Raw genomic sequence first — 10,078 nt, 5'->3', positions numbered from 1 at the left:
AAATAGGTCACCTTTTCCTGTTATAGCCTCCCAATAGCTAATTGTTGGAGATGAATGGGACACTGTTATGTTTTAAAATAATGTAGGTGATTGCTCAGGCTATTGGAAAGAAAATAGAATAATGTACATTTGCAGAACCAATGTCACCATATGAAGGGAAGCGTCTCTCTCTCTCCCTCTCTCTCTCTCCCTGTCTCTCTCTCTCTCCCTTTCCTTCTCTCTTTCCTGATTAGTCTAGATCTTTCTTAGCAAAGTCAGCTGGCAGAAATAAATAGCCTTAGAAATTGCCATGTGACTAGAAAGAGCAGATTACCATGTTGTGTCCCCAAATTCATTGAAGGCTTAACTCCAGTATGTCAGAATGTGACCATATTTGGAGACAGAGACCTTGAAAGGGTAATAATAGTAAAGAGAAGCAATAGGGTAGATCTTTATTTAATATAACTGATAAAGAAATAAGAACTTTGGACATAGTTATACAGAGTAAACATGCAAATACATTGGGATAAAGTGGTCTTCAGCAAGCTAAAGAGAGCCTGCAGGCAAAACCATCCATCACCTTGATCCAGTCTCCAGAATTCCTAGACAATAAATCCCATTATGCTAGTCACCTGTTAGGGAAATGTTAGCAGCCCATAGAGAGTGTGGAGTGTGGATGATGATGATGACAATGTGACAAATTGGGCATGACCCTGGTCATCCACACTTATGCTGCAGCCTTCTGACCCAGTCATACACACTCATGCATGGATATCTTTGGAATAACGTGCAGGACAGTAAGGATCTTCATTGGTCTTAGGCAGTTACAGCTGAGCCTAGCAGTGGGGAAAGGAATCCTCTTCCACCATAAAAAAAAAAAAAAAAAACTTTAGAGACTAACAGTGATGGGTGGTTTTCCTGGACAGGATTTCCTGCTGGAACCACTGATAGGAAGAAGATGATGCAATGTGATTGCAGAGATTCTTCAGTGTGACTAACATTAGCACCCTGAACACTCCCTGCCAAACACTGTCTAAGTACTATAGGCCCTAATGTATTACAGTCATATGTAAGGTGGAAAATTAAAAAAAAAACACAATCTTTTTCCTTATGAAAAAATTAAGTGCAGTCAGTATACTCAAAATAGGGCAATTTTGGTGTCTTTTACTTCTCTTTGCTCCCTCCTTTCCCTTCATCCTTCTTTTTAACACTATTGATAGAGGTGTTAGGATGGGTAAGAAAAAAGTGTAGAAGCCTGGGATTAAAATAAGAATTGTTACAAACAGGGAGAGGCACAAAGAAAAGCAGCCTTGCAGGTGCCTTCAATGTAACTTCAGCAGAAAGATGACCAGCTGAACAACTCCAATATATGTTGGCAGAAGATGAATTAATATCGTGGTTTAGGTCTCTTCTCATCCTTGACTATCTTAATGTAGCCACTCAATAGGAAATCAGAGCCTATGTCTTGCATGAGTTCGCTTTTCACAGACAGAGCACTGGGAGGTAAGTGGTAGAGAACAGGAGAGGAGCAGCAAACAGAAAGGTTAAGACACTGCCCAAGGCCACACAGTTACCAAGAGGAAGAGATGGAATTTGAACATAAGAGGCCACAAAGCCAATGCTCTGATTTTATCTCAAGTTTCTTAGAACTAGGAATGGCTCATCTCCCACACAGAAAGTGATATTTTGACCTGATACAATAAGATCCTGATACAAGCTTGCCCCTGCTTTATAAGTTGTTGGCTGCAATTTTAGTTCTAAGTAGGTCTTAATCGAATGTTAAACACTCTGAGAACTCTGAACTATAAAATGAAAGCGAAAACTGCTCATGAAAGAGAAAAATAACATTTTAAGCTTAGTTTATAGGAACTCGTTTCTTTCTCAAAAAAATGAAATGACACTTTATACATACATCGTAATTAAAATTATATGCTTTTTAAGAACAGATGAAACTAAGGTAATAGAAGTGACAGCTCTGGGATCTGATTAGAGAAAGCTATGGGAAAGTGTGCTGGTGAGAAGAGATGGTTCATATCTTGATTGGTGTGATACATGTGTAAAACTTCGTTGAATGATACACTCAAGTTTCCTGCACTATACAAATCTTGCCAAAAGTATATTGGATCTCAATTTTTAAAAGAAAAGGACAGGAAACTGAGATCTGAGAGTCACGACTCAAAGCTAACCAGGGCAGAAAAGTTCACAAGACTTTTAATTCCAATAAACTACCTCCCTCCCCCCACCACCCACATGCATACAAAGTTGGAAGTAGAGCTCAGGCTGAGTTGGTAAAGCATTAGCATTGAGCAAAAGAAGCTCAAGGACAGTGCCTAGGCCCTGAATTGAAGCCCTAGGACTGTCACAAAAAAAGAAAGAAGGAAGAACAGAGGAAGGAAGAAATAGAAAAAAAGAAAGAAAGAGAATGAAAGAAAGAAAGAATTCCATTGTTTATATGTACCACATATTCTTGACCCATTCATTTACTGAGGGGCATCTGGGTTGGTTTCATATTTTAGCGATAGGAAATGGTGCTGCGACAAATATAGTTGTACTGGTGGCTTTAGTGTGGTCTTCCTTGTGATCCTTTGGGTAAATGCCCAAAAGTGAGGCTGCTGGGTCATAGGGGAGCTCTATATTTAGCCTTTTGATGGACCTCCACACTGCTTTCCAGAGTGGTTGAACAGGTTTACATTCCCACCAACAATGTAGTAGGGTTCCCTTTTGACCACATCCTCTCCAAAATCTGTTGTTACTACTTTTCTTGACAATGGACGTTCTTACTGGGGTGAAGTGGAATCTCAATGTTGTTTTGATTTGCATTTCTTTTATGACCAGTGATGCTGAGCACTTACAAGGAATGACTTGGCGCAATTTGTGAGGAAATGGAAAGACTTGGAAAAAAAAATCATACTAAGTGAACTGAGCCAGACCCAAAGAAACATAAACTATATAGTATCACTCATTGGAAACAGTTAGTACTTGTCTAGGATAGTCCTAGCAGAGGAGCACAATAGCCCAATAGCAATGTATATATGATCATATAAGGTGCGCCTAAGTGAAATGAACCACAAAATTTGGAAATAAGTGGTTTACCTTTGTTGTTGTTATTTCCAATGTATCAGATGAAATTAAGCCTTTTTATTTTGCCTTTCTTTCCCATGCTTTTACCCCTGATGTCACTGTAACTGACTTTGGTACACTGGGTAATGTATATATTTTAATTGAAACTAGGGGAGGGGAACACCAAAATGGAGAATCAGAGTGTAAAAGGAAAACCAGTGCAACAGCAAAACTTATAAGACAATATGTTGCAAACCAACTGTACAAGTTAGGGGAGGGCGGGGAGGGAACCAGTGAGGGGGGAAAGTGGGAAAGAGGGGAAAAGACAAGTTTGATAAGAAATGTACTCACTGCCTTACATACATAACTCTAATCCCTCGGTGCATTACTTTGACTAATAAAATATTTTTTTAAAAAAAGAAAGAAAGAAGAAGAAAAATGGAAAGAACACTTTGTATCTCAAACTGGTGAAATCATATGTACTAAAAGGTTTTCTTAAATTGGAATGTAAACCTTTATGCTCCATTTTGGGGACTAGGCAAGAACTGGCTTTAAAAAAATATTTCCATAGAAAACCTAAGAGAATGTCTAGATAGACTGATCTGTCTGTCTGTATTTCCATTATTCAAGCTTGAACTCAGGACTTGGGTGTTGTTACTAAACATTTTTGCTCAAGGCTAACTATCATTTGAGCCACAGCTTCACTTCCATCCCACTCCCTTTTTTTTCTGGTGAATTTCTGATAAGAGTTTCACTGACATTTTTGCCCAACCTGGCTTCAAATAGAGGTCCTCAGATCTCAAACTCTTGAGTAGTTAAGATTACAGTGGAACAGCTGGGAATATGGCCTAGTGGTAGAGTGTTTGCTTCACATACATAAAGCCCTGGGGTCACTTCCTCAATATCACATATATGAAAAAGCCAGAAGTGGCACTGTGGCTCAAGTGGTAGAGTGCCAGCCTTGAGCAAAAAGAAACCAGGGACAATGCCCAGGTCCTGAGTTCAAGCCCCAGGACTGGCCAAAAAAAAATATATATTACAGTGGAGAGCCATGGCACCCAGCTAAAACAATGATTTTCAACTACAGATTAGCATGGTCTAACTAACAATAGGCCAGAGTGTCCATTGGGAAATCATTCTCCTGTAGTTAGGAGTTTTACTTGATGATATATTCTTTTTCTGTCCTGCAACTTGCTTTGGTTTTTTTTGAAGTGTAAAATCTTTTAGGAAAATAATAAATAAGTAATCTTCTGATTGCATCTATGAGTTGATATTTCAATTTCAAAGAAGGAGAATTAAAAAGTGTGTGTTGCAGAAGGTGCTGTCTGAAATATGGTATGAGGACTTCCTCATGTGACCATCATGGAACTGGGTGGTGGGACCAGTTATGACCAGTTAAAGAGTAGAGTGCAAGATTAGCAGCAATTACAGTAACACCAATGCAGAGGAAACAGCCAGGACTAATCCACAAAGAGTAGACAACCATAGGCTGCCTTCCTAGAATCAAGGGTGAAGATGTATTAGGCTATTTGAAATAGGAGGAGATTTATCAAGAATACAGTGGCCAGGGAATGATGGATGGTACCTGGAGGTGGGGGTATTAGTGAGCAGGAGGGCCAGTGGTGAATGCAGATACCTGTTTTCTGGCTGTTATGTGCTGCCATTCAGGCCTGCTTTGCTTTGATAGGTGTTTGAAGCATTATCAAACCCATGTTTGAAAAGTGGTTTCTGTATTTGATGCCATCCGTCAAACATTCCTTAGTTGACTTTCCCCCTAGAAAGCTGACATCTCTTTGTCTAGTTTTTCCATTTTGAATTTACCTCATGTTATATTCTCTGAACACTCTAGTTTTCCAAAACTTCTTTTAGGTATAGGCAAATTAGGCAGCATACAGTAAATTATTCCTAGTCCATCAATTAGGACAAGTTGTTATTTCTGAATCTATAAATTTTAATTTCTGTTAACAGCACCTGAATGAATTGAATAAGATGTGTAACCTGATTTTATTTGCTTTAAATTTTCAGTTGACTTCTAATGCCAGGAACTTTTCTACTACATTTATTTAATGATTAATTTTACAATGTATGTAATTCCAATAGCTACTAGTTTACTATTATTTAGTCTAATAACTATAAAATGATAGAATTGTTGTTACGTATGGTATATTTTTAATTATTTTATCAAGAATGTATTGTTGAATTCCACTGTGTATATGTACCACATTTTCCTGATCTTGTCTACTGAGGGACATCTAGGTTGGTTCCATATTTTAGTAATGACAAATTGTGCTGTGATGAACATACTTGTGCTGGTGGCTTTAGTGTGGTCTTGCTGGTAATCTTTTGGGTAGATGCCCAAGAGTGGGGCTGCCGGGTCATAGGGAAGCTTTGTGTTTAGCCTTCTGAGGAATCTCCATACTGCTTGCCAGAGTGGCTGAACCAGTTTACATTCCCATCAACAATAAATAGGGTTCCCTTTTGGCCACATCCCTCCAAAATTTATTATTACTGGTTTTCCTGATAATGGACATTCTTACTGGGGTGAGGTGGAATCTCAGTGTTGTTTTGATTTGCATTTCTTTTATGGCCAGTTACGTAGAGCACTTTTTCATGTTTCTCTTGGCCATTCTCATTTCCTCTTCAGAGAAGTCTCTTTTTAAATCTTTAGCCCATTTGTTGAGGGGGCAATTGGTTCTTTGAGGATTTTTTTGAAGGAATATAATTTTTTGAATTCTACATATAGTTTAGATATAAGGCCTTTGTTCGTTGTATGGCTGGTAAAGATCTTCTCCCAGTTGGTGGGCTTTCTGCTTATGCTGCAAGCTATAGTCTTTGTGGTACAGAAGTTCTGCAGTTTGATGCAGTTCCATTTGTCCTACCTTTCTTTGATTTGTTGCATTTCTGAGCCTTTATTAAGGAAGTTTTGTAGATAGCCTTTGGCAATATTGCCATTTTCACAATATTAATTCCCAATACAGGAACATGGGAGGTTTGTCCATTTCCTAAGTTCTGCCTTAATTTCCTTTTTCAGAAAGAACAACATTGCCCTATTCATAAGGAAATGGAAGGACTTGGGAAAAAAAAATCATACTAAGTAAAGTGAGCCAGACCCAAAGAAACATGGACTCTATGGTTTCCCTCATAGGGAATAATTAGTACATGTTTAGGTTAGTCATAGCAGAAGACCACAATAGCCCAATAGCTATGCCCTTATGAAAACATAAGATGATGCTAAGTGAAATGAACTCCATGTTATGGAAACAGGTGGTATATCATTATTGTAATTATTTTCAACCATGTTGAAACATGTACCATGTGAAACAGTACCTTTTTTTTCTCTCTTATTCACTTCCCACAGTTTTACCTCTGTTATCAGTGTATCTGATCTTAGAACCCTGGATACTCTATGTATGAGTATTTGAAGTAGGGAAGGGCAAGAGAATACCAAAATCAAGAGACAAAGGATAAAAAGACGATGATTCCAAAAGCAATATTTACAAAACCATTTGGTGTAAACAGTTGTACAATTCATGAGGGGGAGAGGGAAAAGGAGAGGGGGGAGGCAGGGGAAAAATGAGGGATTAGGTAACAAGTTGGATAAGAAATGTACTCATTGCCTTACATATGAAACTGTAATCGCCTGTACTTCACCTAGACAATAAAGTAAACAAAAACAAAAACAAAGTTTGACTGCTAAGAAAAAGAAAACAATATTGTTTGGAAATATGCTAGGTGTAGAAAAACAACTAAATACCATATGTGAAGATATATAATTGATCTGAACACTAAAACAATAACATAAAAATCACTTTCCACTCATTGTCTTCTATTTCACACATGTGCCATTTTTCTGAGAGAAAGATAGGCCTGGACCCTTTATTTAATTTCTGTGTCTATTAAAGGAAGAGTTTTAGTGAAAGGAAGGTAATTTTTGTCTCTACTAATCCAGGAGGTAGTGTGCTAGAGAAGAATGGATTAAGAGAGATTCATTTTAAAATCCTGTCTCAATATCCTTCTAACAATATAATGTGGTCAAGTTCCTCTGCATCTACAAAACTCTATTTCTTCCATTGTAAATGTTAAGAATTCCTATGTGCAAGACTGCTGTACAAACTGAGATATAACACAGTAGGCACTTGCATGGATGTGTCCCCAACCTGGCACTAGACACTGTCAGGTGGCAATTAGATAAATTGTCATCTAGATAATCTACTTTATCTGAAGATTCTATCTATGAGGAAGATTTAGTGTTAAATATTTTAAATAAAGACTTCTGAACTTCTAAATCATCAGTGATACTTTATTGTCATTTTATAGCATAGGTTTCTATGGTCTTTGTATCATTTGCAGCTCTTTTACACTCAACTTAAAAATCAGTACTGTCTGTCATCAGATAATGTGCAATAAATGTCTCAAAACATTTCACACTGGATGCAACTGACAGACATAGATCTGTCTGTGGTTTCCTCAAAGGAAATAAACATACATTGCAGAATATTTTTTGCATCTACCTGATTGAATTTATTGTAGAGAAAGATAACAGAAAATATTGTTGGGCACAAAATGGATGTGAAGTTCCAATCATAGGAGGTCTCAGCAGCTTTGCCAAGGATCCTCCCAATATTCCCATGAAGGAGGTGATTTGTGAAGCATTTCCCTGGTGTAGATCCTCTGAGGATGTTTATAGGTTTCCTTCTGTAACCATGACAGAAAGCATCATTGTCAATGACTGTGCTCAGTGAGGATTCTGTTTATGATCCTCCCTGCACCTTCCCCATTCCCTTCCTGTACCATCACAGCCCTGGCAATGAACATCAAATGGATTTTAATGACCTTGGTTTTATGTCCTCATTCTGCAAGACCCAGAACTCTCAGGAGTCAATGGTACATAATTTTAAGAAACAACAACAAAAACAAGCTCATTTGAAATAAACATATTTGTTTCTATGATATACATCTGAAGTAATGAAAGAGCTACTTAGGAGCTAGAGTATTGGGCCAGTATTCTGTATCTTGTCAATCTTATTAGAAGGGAGACAAAATCCAATAAATCATTCATTCAGTGAACTCTGAACAACTTGAGTATGCCAGACAGTGTGACTACTTGGTAAATAAAAAAATCAAAGGTGATTTAAATAATGCTCACCTGGTTTTAACATTGAAATTCCAAGTTATGCTTTCTGAGCCCTTTGTATCATTCAGGCCTCTCAACTACAGTGAGAGATGCCAACGTTTTAAGATAGAAAAAGAGTGTTCTTAAAGGTTGTGGTGAATTGCATGGAAACATCAGTAGATGGAGGTGAGATGTATGGAAGCAAAGCCCTGAACACCACAGTGGTGGTCAGGCGGGTTAGCCAATTTCCAGAGACAGCATTCAGCACTTCCCTTGCCACCTCTTCTTTAAGGCCACTGAAGAATTTCTTGTTATATGGTGACCATCACCACCGGAGAGAATGCTCCCTCTACTTTTCTCTGTATGAACTTTCCACCTCAGCCCCTATCGTGTTCCCCTGATAAGGGAATCCCAAGTCTCACCAGTACTGCAAAAGAGGTGGAGATGATGACTTTCCAATATTTTTTTTTTGCTAGTCCTAGGGCTTGAGCTCAGGGCCTGAGCCCTCTCCCTGGCTTCTTTTTGCTCAAGGGTAGCACTTTACCACTTGAGCCTCAGCGTCACTTGCAGCTTTTTCTATATATGTGGTGTTGAGGAATCTGACCCAGGGCTTCATTCATGCTAGGCAAGCACTCTACCACAGGAGACATTCCCAGGCCAACTTTCCAGTGTTTTTAAGTTCCATTACAGGCACCAGTTACCACTAAATTTTGTGAAACCAAGGACATTTCAGAAGTTGAAATAAACTGATGAGTTCTAATCCAAACTGAATAATGACCAACTGACTGTTAATTATACTGGGCAAATGCTGCCAAGTGAAAAGGCAAAGGTCTGGGGTGGCTCAATGGGGGCATCATTCATTTGAGAGAGCTTCCATTCAGTTCCCAGAAAATTCCAAAAGAGAGATCCATAAAGATTGCTTAGGAAACAACAAGGAGTAATTGTTTCTAGATAACAGGAAGTCCTTGGGAATGGTTATTTGTGCTTGGCTCTAAAGGTGGAGTAGGTTTCACTACACACAAACAATGGATGTATTTAGGAGCTGGTTAGAAAAGAGAAGGGAAAGGGGCAGTGAGGATGACTGGGGGAGTAGGGGCTCTAAATCAGATTCACATGTGGAATTCATCTGACATAATATAGACCCAGAAACACAGTGAGCCTTCACTCTGCAGGATTTACAAAGCTGCTCAGTATAGGAAATCAGCACATGAATTTCTCTTTCCCTTGCTAGAAAATGAAAACACACCTGACACTTGAGAACTGTTAGTACATGATTTGAATGCCATTAGGGGCTGCTCCTACACATTCCATATTACAGCTGTGGAGTGTGTAACCATGAATAGCACTTGTGTTATGTTTGCTTTAGAAAACTGTGTTGATCCCTCCAGGCGCTCTATTTGCAAGTACTCCCACATGAAGCATAGAGCAGGGGGATGCTGAAGCAAAGAGATCCATTTTACAGAGAGATTATTATGTAAAGAAATATTTTCAGAGACTGGAGAGATGGGGAGCACACCTCCCAATCTGGTTGTTAACTTTTAAGAGCTGATGGCCTAGGAGATGTTTTATTGACATAACCCAAATTATTTGTGTAATTTTCAGGGATTAAGTTCTAGGCATTCATCTCCATGTGGCTCAGAGTTCTAATAAAATTTTGGCCTAGCCTCATTACATTTAGTTTATGGAAGGTGGGAAGTAATGTTAAATATTTTTCTTGGGAAAAAGTTATTTGTTGGGGTTTTTTGAACTACTTGTGGAGTAGTGAAAATCAGATCAGGGATAGTCTTTCAGTGTACTATTAGATTTCTGTTTCTCTTGGATTTATTTCAAGGAGGCCTCATCTTGGCATTTCAAATTTGGGATAAAATCTTTCTCTATTTTTCATTTACAGTCAAATGTCTTAATTTCTTTTCTCTACATCAATTC

This window comes from Perognathus longimembris, chromosome 11 (assembly GCF_023159225.1).
Source record: "Perognathus longimembris pacificus isolate PPM17 chromosome 11, ASM2315922v1, whole genome shotgun sequence".
NCBI classification, from domain to species: domain Eukaryota; kingdom Metazoa; phylum Chordata; class Mammalia; order Rodentia; family Heteromyidae; genus Perognathus; species Perognathus longimembris.
Note: the sequence above shows the minus strand (reverse complement) of the source record.